We start from the raw sequence: 20,709 nt of genomic DNA on the forward strand, positions 1-20,709 counted from the left end.
GCCAATGGGAAATGGGAGGAGGGGCCCATCAGCTCGGGCCCCCATAAACAATGCCAGCCGAATTCCCTTCGCCAGTCCAAAAGTGACAAGCCAGCAGGAAAACGGGAACTGAGTATTAGTGATCTAATGCATACTACTAGAGGAAGTGCAGCCTTGGATCTGGCTTCAAATATGTCTCTTACCCTATCTCCACAGGTTGAATGTTACAAAGTAAATACTGATGTTTTCGGTCCCTTGCCTTCAGGCACAGTAGGAATAGTTCTGGGAAGAAGTGGGCTGACTTCTTATGGTTTTATTGTGCATCCTGGTATTATAGATGGAGATTCTAAGGAGGAAATAAAAATTATGGTGTGTGTAAAGAAGCACATAAAAATAAATGCCGGGGATAAAATTGCTCAACTCTTACTGTTTCCTTACACTAAGGGCAAAGCGCTCCAGTGGAAAGGACTGGTGCATTTGGAAGCACAGGGACACGTGTGTTCTGGCAAACAACAGTTAATGATCAGAGACCTAAATTAATTATACAAATGAATGGTGTTAAAATAGGAGGCTTGGTGGACATTGGAGCCGATGTCTCAATCATGTGTCAGAAGTCTTGGAACCCAAACTGGCCACTTCAAAAGGTTTGTACAAAAATTATAGGAACTGGTAAATTATCTCAAATAAAACAGAGCTTGAGTGTGTGGGATCAGAAGGGCAGACAGGGAGGCTGAAACCTTATGTGGCTGACATTTCCATAAATCTATGGGGAAGAGACCTCTTACAACAATGAAGTACTCAGATTAATATTCCTGGGAGTACAGAGATAAACCATGTTGAAACTAGGAGTGAATTGGTAAGCGCCAACTAAAAGTGAATTGGTAAGCACTTCTGGGGGGAAGAGATTAATGTAAATAATCAGGAGTGACCACAAGCTATGCCCACTGTCCAATATCAGAACTTTTCAGGTTTAGCGTGTCAAAATTTATAAGAGGGACCACTGCTGAGATACCAACAGCCCTGCTCCTAAAATGGATTTCAAGCAGACCTGTATGGCAGGAGCAGTGGCCCTTAACAAAAGAAAAGTTGCAGGCACTTCACTGTTTAGTGAAAGAGCAGCTGGAGGCTCAACACATCGAAGAATCTTCCAGTCCCTGGAATTCCCCTGTGTTTGTGGTAAGAAAGAAATCAGGTGAATGGAGACTGATAACGGATTTGAGGGCCATAAACAAGGTGATTCAACCCATGGGTTCACTTTAACCTGGAATTCCTTTGCCTTCCTTATTACCTAGGTCTTGGTATTTAATTACAAATGGTTTAAAAGATTATCTTTTCACCATATCCCTATATGAGAAGGACAGGGAAAGGTTCGCTTTCTCAGTACCTACTCTGAACAGTAATTCTCCAATGAAGAGATATCATTGGAAGGTACTTCCACGGGGAATGTTGAATAGCCCAACTTTATGCCAGTATTTTGTGCAACAACCTCTAGAAATAATTCGTAGGCAATTTCCTCAGTCTATCATATACCATTACATGGATGATATTCTGCTAGCTGATTCTGATCCTAGTGTTTTAGAAAAAAATGTTTCAGGAAGCACAAAGAATTCTGCCATGCTGGGGATTACAGATTGCTGTGGGAAAAAATACAAAGAGGAGATTCAATTACCTATTTAGGCTATAAAATAACTGAACAAAAAAACTCGACCATAAAAGGTACAGATCCGTAGAGATCAATTGCAAACTCTTAATGATTTTCAAAAATTATTGGGAGATATTAACTGGTTAAGGCCTACAATCAGGTTAGCTACCTATGAGTTAAGTAACTTGTTTCAAACATTACAAGGGGACTCAGATTTAAATAGTCCAAGGTGTCTAACCACTGAGGCAGAAAAAGAGTTAATTCTAGTAGAACAAAGACTTCAGAAAGCATATGTGGATAGAATTGGTCCTGAACTTGGTTGCATTCTGGTTATTTTGCCTTCAAAACATTCTCCTACTGGGCTTCTTATGCAAAGGGAAGACAGAATCATAGAATGGATATTCCTGGCTAATAAACAAAGCAAAAAATTGAAAACATACATAGAGAAAATTTCTGAATTGATTACAAAGGGAAGAATAAGGTTGCACCAGCTATCAGGGATGGACCTGGCAGAAATCATAGTGCCTCTTACTATTCTGATATTATGTCATTATGGGTAATTAATGAAGATTGGCAAAGAGCTTGTAGTAACTATTTGGGAGACATTAACAATAGATATCCAAAAAGCAAGTGTACACAGTCTATAAAAAGAACTAACTGGATCCTTCCAAGTATTGTAAAGAGGTCACCAATTCCAAGGGCACCCACCTTCTTCACTGATGCAAATAAATCGGGTATGGCTGGTTATTGGTCTGATAAAATGACTAAGGTGATTAAAAGCCCATTTACATCAGTTCAAAAATCAGAATTGTATGCAATCCTTATGGTATTGTTAGATTTTCCTGAATCTCTTAATATAATTACTGACTCTCAATATATGGAAATAGTTGTTTTACATATAGAAACTGCTGCATTGTCCTGATAACTCAGAATTAACTACATTATTTATAGAACTGCAACAGGTCATCAGAACCAGAAACTATCCCTTGTATATTACTCATATTCGATCCCATACAGGTTTACCATGTCCATTGACACAAGGAAATGAAGAGATCGACAAATTACTGATAGGTAATATATTCAAAGCCTCAAAATTTCATGAAAAACATCATGTTAATGGTAAGGGGTTGAAGAAGAGATTCCCTATCACTTGGCAACAAGCCAGAGAAATAACTAATAAGTGTCCTGCATGTTCCTTATATAATCAAATCCCATTACCTATTGAAACTAACCCTAGAGGTAACAAAAGGAATGAATTTTGGCAGACGGGTGTGTTTCATTTTGCAGAATTCAGAAAGATGAGGTACCATACCATCGATACATATTCAGGTTTTCAATGGGCAACTGCCTTAAGTTCTGAAAGGGCTAACTATGTGGTTACTCATTTACTGGAAATAATGGGAATTATGGGAATGCCTGCACAAATTAAGACTGACAATGTCCCTGATTATGTGTCCCTTAAGATGAAAAACTTCTTTATGAATTATAATATAAAACATGTCACTAGTATACCTCACAACCCCACAAGACAAGCAGTTGTGGAAAGAGCTAATCATACCTTAAAAGAAATGCTTATTAAGCAAAAGGGAAGGGTAAAGACTCCCAGGGACCAATTAAATAATGCTTTGTTGACTCTAAATTTTCTTAATGTTAATGACGAAGAGACATCAGCTGCAGAGAGGCACTGGATGATATTAAAAACTGAGGAGCTGGGACAACCAAAATTCTACAAAGATTTGTTGAGTATGAAATGGAAACCTGCAATAGTTTTGAGATGGGGTCATGGGTATGCCTATGTTTCCATAGGGAGTGAAAAAATATGGCTACCAACAAAACTTATAAAGATTAGATCTGACTATGCAGCAAGTGAATCTTAGGAGCTACCTGACTATACAGCAAGTGAATCTTAGGAGCTACCTGGTTCTTACAACTTGACATTGTTTCATACAGCTTCGAGAACTACTGCCCTCTTCTGGCTTGTTGGTGTACATGCAGGCAGAGCCCTGTATTATTTGCAAAAAGCAGGACAATGAAGACAAAGCAGGCAGCCTGGGTGATTTAACCCCAAAAGAATGCCTCTGACACCGCGAGCAAGGTGCCTCCACTGTTGTTTCCTTGAAAAATTATATATGTACTAACATACCTACACTAATGATTTCAAAAGTTTGCTTACTTTCAGAGCAAAAAACAGGACAATGATGAAGACCGAACCACTGCCTCTGACACTACTGTTTCCTCAAGCAACTGCATGCATATTAACAATAAAAGGGCTAGCCAAAAGGATCAACCCCAAAGAGACTGGACAAAAACAGATACAGCTAGCCTTTCCTGTGCTTGGCCAATATATTATTTTTCTAGGGTACACAAAAAATGTTTTTCTTCTAAACAGCATAAAGTAATTTTGAGAACATGACGTTCCTATTCCCAGTAGGTGGGGTGGGTGTTTATGGTGGGTTACCAATGCTCATTTTCACCTAAGGGAGTTAGCTATAAATAAAAGTTTCATTTAGGGATTTCTTTCCTCTATCTCTCTTTCTCTCTTATCTTTCTATCCCATCTAATATTAAGGAAAAGGGGGGAAGGAATGGAAGATATAGGTTGAAGGAAGGGAGGATATAGGTTTATAGAATAAAAGGTAGATTATTGAATCTACTAGCTTCAAAAATCTTACATCGGTATTGTAGATTGATGAAAATTTAAGTCTTTTGATTGATGGAAATTTAAGACTTCAACTTTTGCTTCACATTGGTAAAAACTTAAATTGCATATTGCTATTCATTTTTGCCTTATGTATTGTATATGTCGACTAAATATTATATATTGTATGTTAGAAACTTAAGATCGTTTTGTTCAATGTTTATTTAATGTATTATTCATGTGCCACTCATTCGAAAAGGTAATGTCTTATTAAAAACTATTAATAATCTGTTCAGGAAGATCGGGGATAAAAGTTGGTATTTAGTTACCTAGAAATCTTACTAGATACTAACTTACTTTGTCATAGACCAGGTTTGTTTAATGTCTTGTATATGTCTTCAAAGGAGTAGACTGATAACTGTAAGACTAGAGAGTTGGTCTTCAAACTCTTCAGGGATCCACAGTATATGGCATTTAATGATGAGGGCTTTCCTGATAGAGAGCAACATCCGCTCCTGGCCGCATCTCTGTATGCATTATTAAAGATAGGGGCATCATGAGATGAGGGTGACAGAATGGTCACTGGACTGAGAAACTGCAGGCTGACTGTCTGCAATGATCAACAGTGATGCTGGAAAGTTGACTATCCAGCTTTGAAGAGACTAGATGGACCAGACCGTTGGAATTCCTGCTTCAAAAAGCAGTTTGTTGGATGTTTTGGACTGATAAGGCTGAAGACTGATTGCCCCAATGAAGGAGAGAATCCGGTGACTGTCCAAGCGGTCTGCTCCCTCTGTCCTATCCACACTTGGAAGTTGCCCGCCAGCACTTCCTTTATTAGATAGAATTTCCTTCCTGGGTCTCTGATGGGATTGAAGACTAGATAGCCACAGTATTACTAGAAGCTTTAGTTTAAGAATTAAAAACACATTTATAGTTTGATAATTGCAATTTCTCATGAAGAGACTTTAGAAAACTTTAGACAATAGAAAAGGGCTCTCTTTGATAGGATAGTGGAATATTTTCTCCAAGGTTAACAAATATAAAAGGATTGGGTTATGTATTTGATACTTGATGATTCTGTATATATGTATATTTGTGTATTAGTTCTTAATTATTTTTTTAAATAAAAGGGGGGATGTGTGGGAAGGATTGTAAGCTTTGTCCCAGGTGAAAGCAGTCTTGGTGAGCATTGCCCCTTGGAAACACCACGGATAGACTGAATGGAGCCATCCTGGCTCTGAAATTCAGGGGGACTCCAGCTGGGCTATTGTGTTTCTAATCGAACATCAATGGAGGCAGGGATCCTGACCCAGACCGGCCATTGCACGCCCCACGCCTGAAGGAGATGCAGGGGGAGGAGAGAGAAGGCTGCATCTTTTGGTGCAGGATTGCACGTGGATTTGGAGAGAGACCAGCTTACAAACCAGACCAGTATGCAGGTCAGAGAGACCTGGGGATCCATCCCGTGGAACAGATACCGGAAGGCTTGCTCTTGTTTCCCTTTAACCCCTTTTTCCTTCTTGTATAGGATTGTTGGATTGTATAAGAAAGTCTAATGGTTAAGAAACAGAACCAACATTACTCTGTGTAGCCTTGGCTGCCCTGGACTCACTTTGTAGACCAGGCTGGCCTCAAACTCACAGGGATCCACCTACCTCTGCCTCCCGAGTGCTGAGATTAAAGACGTGCGCCACCACTGCCTGGCCTTTCAGTCACTTTTCAATCAGGGTCGGGGTGGTGGTGGCTCAGCAATTATGAGCACTTACTCTTACAACCATCCATAACTCTACCTAGTACCAAGGAGTCATGTGCCTTCTTCTGACTTCCTCGGGTTACAGGCATTCATGTGATGCACATGCAAGCAAAACGTGCATACACATGAAATAAATCTAAACAGAAGGTCATTTTTTTTTCTAAGTAGGCCAGTGTGACAAATCAGATATGCTAGCCATGTCGGTGGAATTAAAGAGAAAACCTAGCTCCCACAACCACTGCCTCAAAGGAAGAATGCATGTTAGATTCTCTTGGAATACAAAAGTGGTTCTTGCTACTTTAAAACAGAAGAGTTGAATTCACATACCCACTATCTTCAGAACAAAATAAACAAACCAAAAACCAAAAACTATGATGGAGTTGAAACTAATGGCCTATACTCTGTGCTTCCTTACAACTAATATATTAACCTGGCTTGGCCTCCTTTCTAAAGTTTGCCCACACACACACCTATTTATGTACATGCAGGCATCTATTATAGGATAGACTCTGAGCATGAGGACAAACATGTGGCCTGTTTCATTTGTGAGTCACCTTACTTAGTATTATACTTTCCAGATCCTTCCATGTTCTTTATAGTGGCACAATAGTCCACTTTGCCTAAGTACCACATTTTCATGATCCATTCTTCTGTTGATGAGCATCCAGGCTGGTTCTGTGGGTGGACGTGTAAGTATCTCTGTGGCGGGGTATGGAGTCTCTGGGTGTATACCCAAGAGTAGAATGGTGGGGCCATGTGGTAATTCTGTTTTCAATTTTTTGAGGAACCTCTATACTGATTTGCACATGACTGTATAATGTGTACTCCCGCCAGCAATGAAGAAGAGTTTCTCTTTCCCCACATCCTTCCCAACTCTTGTTATCAGATTTGTTCATGACAGCCTTCTAACTAGGGTGAGACAGTGTCTCCATGCATTTTCCTGATGACTAGGGGTGTAGAACGCTTTTGAAAACATTGACTGACCATTTGTGCTTCTTCTTCTGAGAACTGCCTGGTCATCTCATTAGTCTATTGTTAATTGGCAGTTGTTTCCATTACTTCTTTTTGTTTTGTCTTGTTTTGTTTTGTTTTCCGGACTTTGTAAATTCTGGATCCTGGCCTGTGATCTTAAAAACAGCCATTTGTTAGCGTGCAGTGGTGCCTCACTTCGTTAATCCCAGCACTCGGGAGGCAGAGGCAGGCAGATCGCTGTGAGTTCAAGGCCAGCCTGGTCTACAGAGTGAGTTCTAGGACAGCCAAGGCTAAAACAGAAACCAGAACCCCTGTCTTGAAAAACCAAAACCAAAACCAAAACAAACAAACAGAAACAACAACAACAAAGGTCTTTTTTTAGCTGGGCAGTGGTGGTGCACGTCTTTGATCCCAGCACTTGGGAGGCAAAGAAGGGTAGAGCGAGTTCCAGGACAGCCAGAGCTATACAGAGAAACCCTGTCTCAAAAAACTAAAAGGAAAAAAACCCCAGCCCTTTGTTGATCACAGTGTTGGGTCTGGCTCTAGTTTAAGCATGCGTGTTAATGCTAGGATGTAGGAATAAGCGACTAGGTTGCAAAAATGAGGATCGGAGAAGCTAAGTCTCCAAGTTGAGAGAGTAACAGCCTAGCTGGAATTTTAACCCGAACCCATTGAGCTGGGAAGCACACGGCTTTCCACGCGGCTTTCCCCTCCAGATGCTAAGGAAGTGAGACTGCAAAGGGAAGAGGATGCCAGCAGGCTTCTCCGCCTCACCTTGTGAGTCACCAAGACTGTCAGTGGAGATAGAGCTAAAACCCTTCAGGTGCAGGAGTGCTGTCCTGGGCAAGGCTGCAGGGCTCCTCTTTCCCTGTTCGCTCTCCTCCAAATTGGCAGCCCAGAATAAGACGTTCATTGTGAAGATGAAAAGAGAGGCGGCCACATGCCCTCTAGCATCTCCAGGGAATTTCTTTCTCACACTGTCATTAACCTCCTACAGCTCAGGCTCTGGGCCAGCACCCTCCAGCCAGGCAGCACACAGCCTGACAAAGGTAGTCCACAGATGAATGACTCAGCCTCCTCAGCTTTTGTCAGAGATGTGCCCCCCCCTCCCCTGCCTGCCTCCCTCTCTCACCTGGAACAAACTCCTATGTCCTTGGTTCCCAAAGGGCTCACTCAGACAAGCAGGCCTCTAAGCCTGGCTCCCCGCCAGAGTTCACATCCCTAGCCATACCAGGCCCTAACTGACAGGGAGAAAAAAAATTAAATTAAAATTGTGTGTGTGTGTGTGTGTGTGTGTGTGTGTGTGTATGTGTGTGTGTGCGCGTGCGCACGCACATACACGCTTTCATGGGATGGGATGGGCACAGCTGCAAGGTTCTGCTTGCCCCAGGCTCCTACGGATCCCTCTACAGCTCTCTTGGCCTTCCCTACAGAGCTGCTGTGCTGTGCTGTGGCCAAGCGTAGCTCATGAACACCAGGAAAGTTGAACCCATCGCACGAGATGCCGCAGTGCTTCAGCCCTGAGCTGGGCTTGCACAACAAGTGCAGCTCAAGAAACCACAATCTAACAGATGACCTCACACTTCAAGAGATGACAGAAGGTCTCTTTTCTCTGTCAGCTTCAGGGGCTTTATCTGAACTAAGGCTAAGGTTGTCTGCCATTGAGTATGGTAACAATATTACAGCCTGGCTCTCGGGAGCTGAAAGATGAGTGAATACAGAGAGGTGGACCCCCTTCAACAGTATGGAGTACACTGGATATTGACAGTAGTGTGACCACATTCTCCTATACTAAGGCTTCTGGACCTCCAGACCATGACAGGACCCTCTCCAGACCTAGAATGATCTTGTTCTCCCTAGAGTAGAAGCACGGTGCTCCAGGCTGAGATCTAGGCAGCCTTCCACCTAAATGTAGCTTCTCAAGCTCCAAGCCTGTCACCATAGGTACTCAAACAGAATGAGGCCCACCACCGCAGTCCCTGCCAACCGCATCCTGCCTGTCTCTTTCCTGACCACCAGCCTTTCCCAGATGTGGCAAGGAACTGCTTGCCTGGCAGCTCTCACATTCCTCCTCCTGGCATGGCACGTCTGGACACCGTCCTCCACCCTCGCGGAGCTGTTGACAGCTATCCAGAGCAACTCCCTAGCCCAGGCATCCCCCAGCAACTGGGAAGGCTGGAGGAACGCTCTCTCACTAAGCCAGGCAATACCAGTGCCTACCCAGTGCCTCTCACTGCAACCCAGGACTGCTTTTCTCAATCAAGATGGTACACATGCCTCTTGACCAAGTTGCTTGTTTCAGTGTTTCAGGGACTCTGTCTGTGGCTGTGAGCATTCTCTCACACACATGTGGGTGCTTTAACTGTTGCATACTTGTAAGAAGGCAAGGGCCGCGTCCACAATAGCAAACCCTTCTGTGCACCTCTTCTGTCCTCCTTCACCCTGTGACATCTCTAACCTGATTTGAACAGAAAAATTAACGAAGAGTGGACAGTGGCAAATCATCACCCCTTTTATGAGCAAAGAAATTAAGGGTGTCATTATGTGGCTGGATGCCAGAGTCTGGACAATAGCTTGTTATCAGATCTAAAGCTTTAACTATAAAATTTACAACTTGTGGTTTGGGTACAAATGGTCCCCTATAGGATCATATATTTAAATGCTTAGTTACTAGAGAGCAGAAGTGCTCGAGGAAGATTAGAAGGATCAGGAGTCGTGGTTTCAAGGTTTCAAAAGCCCCTGTCAGGTCTAATCTCTCTCTCTCTGCTGCCAGAAACCCCGAATGTAAAGCTCTCAGCTACTGCCCCGAGTCAAGCCTGTGTGCTTCCCACCATGATGACCAGGGACTAAGCTTTTAAAACTGTAAGCAAGCAGGGCGTGGTGGCGCACGCCTTTAATCCCAGCACTCGAGAGGCAGAGGCAGGCGGATCTTTGTGAGTTCGAGGCCAGCCTGGTCTACAAAAGCGAGTCCTGGACAGCCAAGGCTACACAGAGAAACCCTGTCTTGTAAAACAAAACAAAACAAAACAAAAAAAACTGTAGGCAAATACCCAATTAAACTCTTTCTAGGAGTTGCCATCGTCATGGTGTCTCTTTATAGCAATAGAACAGTAACTAAAACACAGCTAAGTATAGTTTATTTTATAGGTAAATATAATCATGTGAACATAAAATATTTACCTACAAAACACAATAAGTTTATTGATTTTTTTTTTTAAAGGCAGCCTGTGAAATGCTTATTTCCCATTTGTCTTTTGTGGTTTCGTGTGTGTGTGTTTCAGTAAGGTAGCTAATCGGGTCTCCGTACCTCACAAATCACAGCACAAAAAGAAACCATACGCTTTGGAGATTCAGAAAGCCCGCAGGGTTCAAATCACATTTGCACCCTGAATGATTTTAAATCAATCCCTTTCACCTTCCGTCTGGCCTCCCAGGTTCTTCCAGCATCCCTTGCTCCCTACCTGCTGCAGGACGTGGCTGGATACCCACTCTCTACCCTGAACTTTCCAGCCCAGGGGCAGGGGCTTCCCCTCTCCCTTCACTATATAATTCAGACCTTTTAGCACCCTTTCTCTCTTCTTTCACTCTCCTTTCTCTCTCTCTCTCTCTCTCTCTCTCTCTCTCTCTCTCTCTCTCTCTCTCTCTCTCTCCCTCCCTCCCCCCCCTCTCTCTCCTTCCCCTTGAATGGCAGCCGACAGCTGCTTCCAGTAAACCTACATTTATATACTTTAACCTGTCTTGCATTGGCTCGTATCACCATTTCAAGATTTATTAACCTTCAGCACCCAGGGCAAACTGTCTCCTCTGTGAGGCCCTCCCCAGAAGTTTCTGGGTTTGTCCACCTTACCCTGTGCTTTGTTTTGCCTAGAGGTTGGTATTTACATGACTGACTCCCAATGTGCTGTCGTGTTTGCATCTCCCACCCTACTCTCCACTCTCTGAGCACTAATGTTTAGTGACGCCATTTTAAATGAGCCTAAGTAGGTTTTTCTGTCTGTGTTTGTTTTAGAGGCGTGGTCTCACAGGTCATCCTGTTTGGTTTGGAACTTGTTCAGTTTTACTCTCATACCCTCAGAACTAAAAAAGTCTTCTTTAGTCCCAGCTCCCAGACCATGCAACACACACACACACACACACACACACACACACACACACACACACGCACGCACACACAACTGGAGACCTGCTAGAGACCTTTGCAGCCAGGTGTAGCAGGTGACCAAGTTTTGGGCAACAAGAACACGGACAAGAATGGTGTGTCCCTCCAAAAACTTCCTCACGGCTGAACACTGGAGCTGAAGGTCACTGCACTCGGAGTATATTATATGCTTGCCTGATAGTGGCCTGACGTAACCTCACATGATAAAATTCTTAAATACAATTTCCCTATTGCTGTTCTAGAGTATCACCTTTGTACAACCTTTAGCTTGTAGGTGTACCTTTGTTTTGTCCTCAGCACATACTGTGGCTTCTCTTTAGGCTTCCCTTCTCTGCCACCAACTTGGCTTTTAACGGATCGCACTTAGTCCCCCTACCAAAGTGTGTATGTTACTAGGAGTTGAGCCCAGAGCCTCAGTCATGCTGAGGAAGTGCTCGGCCACTGAGCCACCATTACACTCCCAGCTCACCCATTAATTTTCTCTAAGAATATTGTCTGTGTTTTCCTCAATTGTTTGTCTCCTAATTCGACCATTTTATTTCAGCCCACAATTTCCTCATTCTTTGAGTTCTCGATTTGCTAATTTTCAATAATCTTTACTTTGAACAAGTACCCTACACTTCTCCCCATAACCCAAAACCAACTTCCAACCAGAAATTATCCTGGGAGATGGAGACAATGCAACAGAGTTCATTTCTTCATTTGGTAAGACAGAACAATTTTGTTTGAAAGTGAACTTTGGGGGCTGGAGAGACAGCTCAGAGGTTAAGAGCACTGTCTGCTCTTCTAGAGGTCCCGAGTTCAACTTCCAGCAACCACATGGTGGCTCCCAACCATCCATAATGTGATCTCATACTCTCTTCTGGCACTCAGGTGTACATGCAGGCAGAACACTGTATACATGTTAAGTAAATAAATCTTTAGGAAAAAAAAACAGAAAGTGAACTTTGTTCCTTCCCAAATCCCACCCTCCTGTCCAAATCTGCTGAAGACGCTGGCTCTGCCCTCTGGCCCCTCCACAGTGCCCATCCTAATCCCAGATGTTTCACGGATTCCCATATGAATCTGGAATGTTCTAAGAAAAAAAATATATATTTCTCTTTGTCACATAAAGGTTTCTTTGGAGATTTCTGGTCTACTAGTTGGATGAGTAAGTAGGAGTAAAAAACACAAACTGGAGAGATGGCTTAGCACTTAAGAGCACTGTCTGCTCTTCCAGATGTCCTGAGTTCAATTCTCAGCAACTACATGGTGGCTCACAACCATATGTAATGAAGCCTGATGACCTCTACTAACTTTCAGGCGTACATACAGATAGGAATTCAGATAAATAAATAAATCTTTTTTTAAAAAAAAGCCTCAGGAGAAGTTGACATCAGGTAGCCAGCCTCAGTGTAGCAGAGGTGGGTAATGTCAAGAGGCAGATGGAAGATGAAAGATTTGACAAGAGATGCTTCCCTTCAAAAACTGAAAGAGAAGCATCGGGATCTCAGCCACCAGAACACACCTCAACTTGCCTCTGCAGACCCTGGAGCGGAGGCCAAATGCCTCGATGCCCACAATCAAGACCAATCACCTCACACCTGAGATCACTGAATGGTCCACCTTTGAACAAGTCACCAGGCCGCCTTGGCCTTTTGTTTCTCGCCCACAAAACAGGTAATAGCAGCGTGTGACACACACAGGGAGTGCGGAAAGACTGTCCCACACATACATGGACCACTCTACCCTCCCCCAACACATCCTGACTCTGAGGCTCTTGCCCAGGCTCAACCTCAACACATGCAATATGCAGACCCTCGCCCTTGGCCTCTGTTGCGTACCCCCTTCTCACTCTTCTGCCAAAAGGTAAGGACTGCTAACTGCTAACACCCAGCTGAGGTATTGCCTCTTCTAGAGAGCATTTCCAAACTTTTCTCCCCAGCCTGCACACACTCGCATCATAATATGCATCAGTGAGGTTGTAATCTCTCTGTCATGTGGATCTCTGAGCAGATTCTGGATGGAAGGAGACAGTATTTGTCTGTACTCTAAAACCAGTGTTGTTCATGGCATGCAGCAGGGACTCCAGATTTGTTGAACGACTGAACAAAGTTAAGGATCCTGAGAAGAGAGGAACAGGGAGGTGTAGAAAGTTTGTCTGTCCTCAGATTCCAAGGCCCTACTGGTTACAGCGTGTGTGTGTGTGTGTGTGTGTGTGTGTGTGTGTGTGTGTGTGTGTGTATGTGGTGTATGTGTGTGTATGTACGTGTATTGTGTGTATGTGTGTGTATATGTGTGTTTGTATGTGTGGGTGTGTATATGTGGGTGTGTGGGTGTCTGTGTGTGTGTGTGTGTGTGTGTGTTATACTCCTTTGTATGTAGTCTCTTGTCAAGCAGGTAATGGGCACTCAACAAATATCTAGAGAACAAATTATTGTTGACTGTATTCTCTAAAAGAAGCCCTTAATAATACTGCCATCGTGCTCCATCTATAAGTTTCAAAGCACTGAAGGCAGCAAGCTGCGAAGCCACCAATCCCAGGCCAGGGCAGGTAACAAGTGTCTTCCTTCGACCCTGCGGTTAACTAGTTAGCGATCAGGTGGCTACCATACCTTTAAAGAGTAAAGAGGGAGAAGAAAGGAAATCAAGCATGATGCAAATGAATCCTACCGAAAGGGGAAATGGGCAGATACATGCCTGACGCAAGAGCCACACTACACAGACCTCACGGCCCCATAAAGTGGCTCATTCGTCTTGGAGGGATGGTGAAAAGCTCCCTCAAGCTCAGCAAGAAGGCACTGTTCAGTGAGGCTCCCCTACAGACAGCAAAACTAAGCAATTCCTCAGACCCAAAGGACTTGGGGGTAATGGCAGTGTATGCAGACTCCTGCAACAGACTGCAGAGAAAGAGGTGAAGTTCTACCTCCACTCTCGACTGCAGCTCAACAGCAGCAGGACCGTGGGAAGGTCTCTGGCCCTCTCTGAACCTTGGTCTTCTTATCTGCAAAATGGCATTACTAGTGCCAAGATACCAGTCTTGCTGTCAGGGTTGGGTGAAAACACACACACACACACACACACACACACACACACACACACACACTGCCCAATGAGAACCAAGAATACACCGAAACTTGTGCCATGTTTCCCTCACAAACTAAGCCAAGGCTTAAACAAAATGGCACGGTAGGTAACTCTTTGTCCCAGCACAGAGGACCATGAAGAGGTTACAAGGGGTTAGCTGCTGCAAATATTAAAGCTGAGCTGGAAGAGAGGGGCTAGGTATATCGCCTAGCTGGTAGAGTATTCTTTCCTTGCATGCACAAAGCCCCAGGCTTGCAATGAAAAAAAAAAAAAAGTTACATCAGACTACTATGCTGTGGAACACTAAACCAAGAGACAGATGCAGATTTAGAAAAACTACAGTGAAAAGAACTCCACACTCATCCTCCTGGGACTCACAGCGCTCCTCCAGTTGCCACATTTTCTGGTCATCTAAAGGACATGTGATCTCTTTATTCCTGTGAACACGATTTATGACTGACTATAAGGTCAGGCTGAGCTGCAGTCAACGACAGACAGCACAGCGGAGGGTTGCCAAGATCCGAGGGAAACTACAGTCAGGCCTCTTTGAAGGCTTCCATTCTAGCCCACATCTGCAGAGTAGATGAAAACTTATTTTTCTGTCCTCACCTTGTCCCATAGCCTCAGTCCTATGTTTGTGTCTTGTGCTTCTTCCTACACAGTCAAAGACTTTCCGGAGTCCTATGTCTATCCAGTTCTGGAGCATCCCCTTGAGAAGGAGGTCTCTGCCTTGTGGCATAGCTCACTCCCCAGCTGGGCAATTCTGTTTTCTTGGCCAATCCCCACGCCACCCAGCCCACCTATTCCTCATAGCGGTTCTGGTGTCCACAGCAGTCACTCGGTGTGACTCTCCATGAGAGAGGCCTCTTTTATTTTTAAGTCCTACAGGATAGAAAGCTACAGTTTCGACAGGCTGTGGTGGCGCATACCTGTAGTCCCAGCACATGGCAGGCAGAGGCAATGGATATTGGATCCCACCGTGAACCCTGAGATTGTGAACTGAACTGTAAAATCCTATTTCCTGTTTGGTGTGGTCTAGCCCTAACACACACCTTTTTTTGTTTGTTTGATTGGTTTGGGGGTTTTGTTTGTTTGTTTGTTTGTTTTGCTTTGTTTTGTTTTTTGGGTTTTGTTGTTGTTTTTGTTTTTCCAAGAACGGGCTTCTCTGTATAGCCTTGGCTGTCCTGGACTCGCTTTGAAGGCTAGACCAGCCTGGAACTCACAGCGATCTGCCTGCCCCTGCCTCCCTGAGTGCTAGGGGGAGATTACAGGTTCTAACACACACCTTAATCCAAGAACTTTCTGTTTATTGTAAACAGGTGATTATGGTGTGGCTCAGCCCTAGCACACACCTTTTAATCCAAGAGCTAGCAAGCTTTTAGCCTTGAGCTTTTGGCCTTCTGTCTTTTGGGGCTTTAGCTTTGAGCTTTTGGGTTTTAGCTTCTGGTTTTTAGCTTTTTCTTTCAGGGCATGAGCTGGTAGGGAGGTCATCTGGGTGCTTTCTCTTCCTCTCTAAGCTATCAGGTTTTCACCCCAGCATCTGGCTCCTGAGTCTTCATTGGTAAAAATCAAACAATTTGGGATTTTCTTTCTTTGTAACAACAGAGGTCAGGGTCAGCCTGGTCTACAGAGTGAGTTCCAGGACATCAAGGTCTACACAGAGAAACCGTATCTCAAAAAAACAAAAACAAAGCAAAAAAAAAAAAAAAAGGAAAAGAAAAGAAAGCAAACTCCAGTTTCCATATCTCTTTCACCAGTGTGTCACATGGCCTCCATCTTCCAATACTTCTGTGGGTGGGACCCAGAGGAGCACAGCTTTCTAAATGATCTGAAAGCAAGATGGGGTAGAAAACCCCCTTTCCAGAGCCTGAGAACAAGTATCGCCTTTTCTCACTTCATTGCCCCACAAGATCCCCAAGCCTGACTCTGAAAACAGAAATCGGACTTGGAAGATTCCATAGGATGCGGGGAAGTTGATGACACAGCTCAGTTTTTGCATTTGCAGCTGAGGGCACCCAACCAGGTCAGGCTAGTTCCAAAAATATCTTTTCATCCAAATACAGTCTCTTGGTAAGCATCCTAGGTAGTCTCTGGTCCAGTTTTCCAGGACTTGGTTCTCAGTGTCCCTGGTCTCATGAAGTTGCCACTGTCCCCAGAGCTGGCTTTCTATAGCTCACTGGCATTTGCAACCAGCTTCCGTACAGTCAAAGTGTACACATTGCAAATATATTTTATGAAAACTGACAAATCTTATCTTCCAGCGGAAGATCGGTAAAGTAAATATACTCCAAGTATAGAGTGTGATGTAGATGTGGAAAAAAAATAGTAAGCGTGCACTGATACGGAAAGACTCCATTTCGTACAACAGACTGAAAAGACTCATTTGTAAAGTGGCAGACATGATGTAATCCTTAAATTGAGTTTCTAACGTACATTTGAGCCAGGCACAGTGGCACACATCTTAATCCCAGCACTGGGGAGGTAGAGGCAGGGGGATCTGTGTGAGTTCAAGGCCAACATGAGTCTCAGGCCAGTCAGGGTCACACAGTGTAATCATGATTCAAGAAACAAACAAACAAAAACAATTGTATAGGACCATGAATACTTGGCAGATGGGTCTGAAAGGGTTTTCCTCCAGCTACCACTTAGGAGAAACGATAGGGCTTCAGACATGGCTGAGCGATCGCTTGCCTGGGGTGCATGTCCACTGGGCTGCCGGCAATCACACAAATGGAGTATGGGAGGAACAGCACATGGAAGCAGGTTAATTTTTTATTATCTGAATATTCTAAAAATGATCTCCTTCATTATTCTTATGCGGAAGCGTCTCAGACTTGCACACATCTTTCATTTGCTACCAGAGCTTGGGGGGGGGGGGATGGGAGGAGGGGGTGGGAGGGGCTGAGGAAGAAGCAACAGTTGAGTTCCTGGCATGGCATGCCCTAGGGTGGCATGCCTCTTGCCCGAAGCTGTATAAATGCTTAGTGATTGGCAGGGACCACAAGTCACACAGGCTAGGCTTAGGAATGACGGGAGTTCCAGGAAACTGACGCTTTCATATGACTGCCATATCAGAGTCTCGCTCTCTTCCTTCTTGGGTACAGCAACTGAAGAAAATGGGACTCATCGAAGTCAGAGACAGACAGGAGAGTTATGCGTCTGAGCAGCCTTGGGCACATGGCAGGAGGAGAGGATGGTGAACGTGGCCCCGCCTCCAACCCATAAGGAAGCACTGCCTCCCGGGAAGAAAAGCTGGCCTCAAGTTTGGGCCCAGCTAACAATGGCCTTCTGTATTACCTTAATCAGTAGTCACCAAATTTTGTAAATGTGCTGTAAAAAAATATATAATAATAACAATAACAACAGCAATAATAATAATAATAATAATAATAATAATAATCCATGTCACTTGCCCAAAGCAGGCAACTAGTAAGAGGTGGACTCTTGCTCAAATCTGGTCTCCTGGCTCTCAATTCAGTATTCCTTCTACTTTGTCCTTGTCCCTTTGGGGTATGGCATGATCTCCATATTTGAGCAGTAAAACTGAAAAAGTGCCCAGGACGGCTTGTGCCCTCCCCTCCTTGGCCTGCTTCCCACAAGCTTGAGCAAATCCATAACGGCAAGAGGAGAGACAGGCCCCGAGCCAACGCAACTCAGTGCCTTAAATATGCATCATCAGGCTGAGTGAAATATTTATGGCCAGGCCGATAAGATGTCTGGGTGCATGCTTCAAAGCGACAAGGGGACTGAGGCTGGGTTATTATAGGTCAGCCATGCATTTTCGTAAGGAGCTGAAAAAGAGGCACAGGACCCACAGGACCCACTGCACACTACTTCTATGCGTTTGAAGTTTTTCACGCCAAACACAATGAACTGCATCGTGCAAGTGATTGTTTCTCTCTTGATTTGTCATTTGGTGGACAGGAGGCTACATTTTAATTAACCTTCTCTCGGGACAAAAAAAAAAAGCTATACCCTGCTTTCATGGTAAGAAAACCATTAGGGCCAAAGCTTCTGAAAGCTTGTTTGGTGTGGGGGGGGGGGGATGAGGGAGGGGGCACAAGGAGGGGAAGGACACACACATTATAACAATAATAGCTAGCCCTTACTGAGGGCTTAACAGGAGATTGTCTTTTCCCTTCAATGTCAACTTATAAACACCCTGTAGAATAAGGCCTGCTAGCCCTCTTTTCCAGAGAAGGCTAACTGATGCTTAGTATGTGTAGGTAGCTTGTCCATACCTACACAGGAAGTGAATGGCAAGCAAAAATTCAATTTTTTTTTTTTTTTTTTTTTTTTTTTTGGTTTTTCGAGACAGGGTTTCTCTGTGTAGCCTTGGCTATTCTAGACTCGCTTTGTAGACCAGGCTGGCCTCGAACTCACATGAAGACTTGGTATGTATTTAGACTAAAACCTCCCAAGTTTCCTCAACAGCTTGTGCCTGTTACAATGTAACAACAGTCCCAGCATCAGGTTCTGTCCTGCGGAAATTCAGGAAAGTAAACTGGAATTCATGTTAGCATGTTAGTCACAGCTATCAACTGAAACAGGTAAGCATGACTTTCCAGAAGTGGCCTCCACAGGACGGACATTTCTACTGCTCCAAGGGTGACAGCCTGTCTCCTCTGGTGAGTGGCAGCATCTAGCCTTTCTCTCTTGACACCTGTATCTCCCCCTTTAGACCTCAAGGCTTTTACTCAACATGTCAACTGAATCAATAAACGACCCTGGAATTGTTCACTGAGCATTTACAGAAACTTTACTGTTAAGTTTTCAGAGGCCACAAGAGTAAGACCACACAGCCCAACGCCATGCACAGGGTCCTTCTCCCTCCACTGGGTAGCCAGTACCTCTAGATTTCTCCAAGAAAATTGGTGGCTAACATTTGAAGGCTTGAGACGGAGGTGAGGGCTCCACCCTTGGCACTCCCTCACTGAAACGAGCTTGAAAGGATCAGAGCCCACAGGAAGGTGCTAGGCAGCTGACATGGTCAGCATCAAAACAATTATTTTTGGAAACTGTGAAATATGAAAGCCATAACTACACATGCATACAGTGATTCTCAATGATTTGGAAAAGAAAAACAAAGCCATCATTTGTTTTGTTTTATGAAATCCAAAGACAAAATTACCAGATAGTAAATGGCTGTCTGGGATAGTGGAAAAAAAAATTTTTTGTTAGTGAATATTTTTGTTTGTTTTGTTTTGTTTTGATAGTGGAATTTTTAAAAATGTTCTTCAATGGGAGTGTCTTACTTTTATAATCAGAACACTTTGATTCTGAACACAGATATGACCTTTCCAGTAATGACTTAGGAAAATCATCTCTAGTATTTTAATATGGAATAATAACACTAGTGTTACTAGTGAGCCTATGAAAACAGATTTATGGGAGTCACAGTGCTATCATGATGTTTGAGAATGCATGCGGGCCAGCAAGAAATAAAAAAGTTTCCCTAATCAAGTTCTTATCACTGATGTCAGGTACCAGCAATGAACTGCAAGCCCATGCCTTCTTCAGACTCTAAGACCCCTAGCAGCATCTACTTTCAAGGAGAACCAGTGAAGACACTGGCAGGTTCATCAGGAAAAAAAAGAAAGAAAGAAAGAGAAAGAACGGAGCCCAGGAAGTTAACTACTGTGAGTAGCTAAGTGCAGGACAAGGGCTAAGTGAGCCACTCAGCAAGCCAAAGAAAATTGATTCTCAGTCACAACTGCAACACTGCGCACATATCTACCGTCAGCAGCCATTCCTCTGCTTAGCAGCCAAACCTGTTTAAATCCTTAAGGAACTCATCCTCTGGCTTTAAAGGACGTCGTTATAGCAACCATAGCAAACCATAATAACTTTGACTTTACTCTGGGGTACCAACAACTTGTTTGATGCAACACCTTCCCTTTCACGCCAAGAAGAGACACTAAAAGTAGTGACAGTAGATAAAAAGAAAGCCTTTTAGAATCTATCCACTTAGCAGGAAACTAACTCCTACCTGCCTAAAAGGTAAGGACACCAGCAGAAGGAACCTTGAGCTTCCCAGGTTTCCTTGGACCTGCCTCTTTGATGATTTTAAACTCTCCTTAGTTTGTGACTTTCTCTGTTCTGTAAACCTTTAAAAAAAAAACTCCGAGAAACTACTTCCACGTTGGAGCACAGAATTTGGGAACACCACTCAAAGTAGACCCAGAATAAGGTAGCTCTCTCGTTCCCTTTAAGTTGAGAGCTGCCTGGGGTTTGGGGTGGGGGGTGGAGGGGGTGTTAAGTTGACATTAGAGTTAAATACCTGGAAGCGAAGAGGAAAGTAAATACACCTAGGAGGGAAAGAGAAGCCACAGACCACAGTGAGCTGTGGGGAAACTGGCCACCGTGTTCTTTCCTGTGCCTGCTTCTCTTCTGCTTAAACACACACACACACACACACACACACACACACACACACACAGCACAGTTACCTCCATAATAGATAAATTAATTAAATACAATCAATGAAAACAAGGCTTG

At 43.8% G+C, this 20,709-nt stretch overlaps 1 protein-coding gene across 2 annotated transcripts in view; it reads right to left on the reverse strand.

The window, feature by feature from the left end:
* The window catches only part of ST6GAL1 (ST6 beta-galactoside alpha-2,6-sialyltransferase 1), a 131,689-nt gene that overhangs the window by 108,824 nt on the left and 2,156 nt on the right, over nt 1-20,709 (reverse strand). The window lies entirely within an intron of this gene.

The sequence above is a fragment of the Acomys minous genome, assembly GCF_964271855.1.
Source record: "Acomys minous genome assembly, chromosome: 11".
In the NCBI taxonomy this organism is placed as follows: Eukaryota; Metazoa; Chordata; class Mammalia; order Rodentia; family Muridae; genus Acomys; species Acomys minous.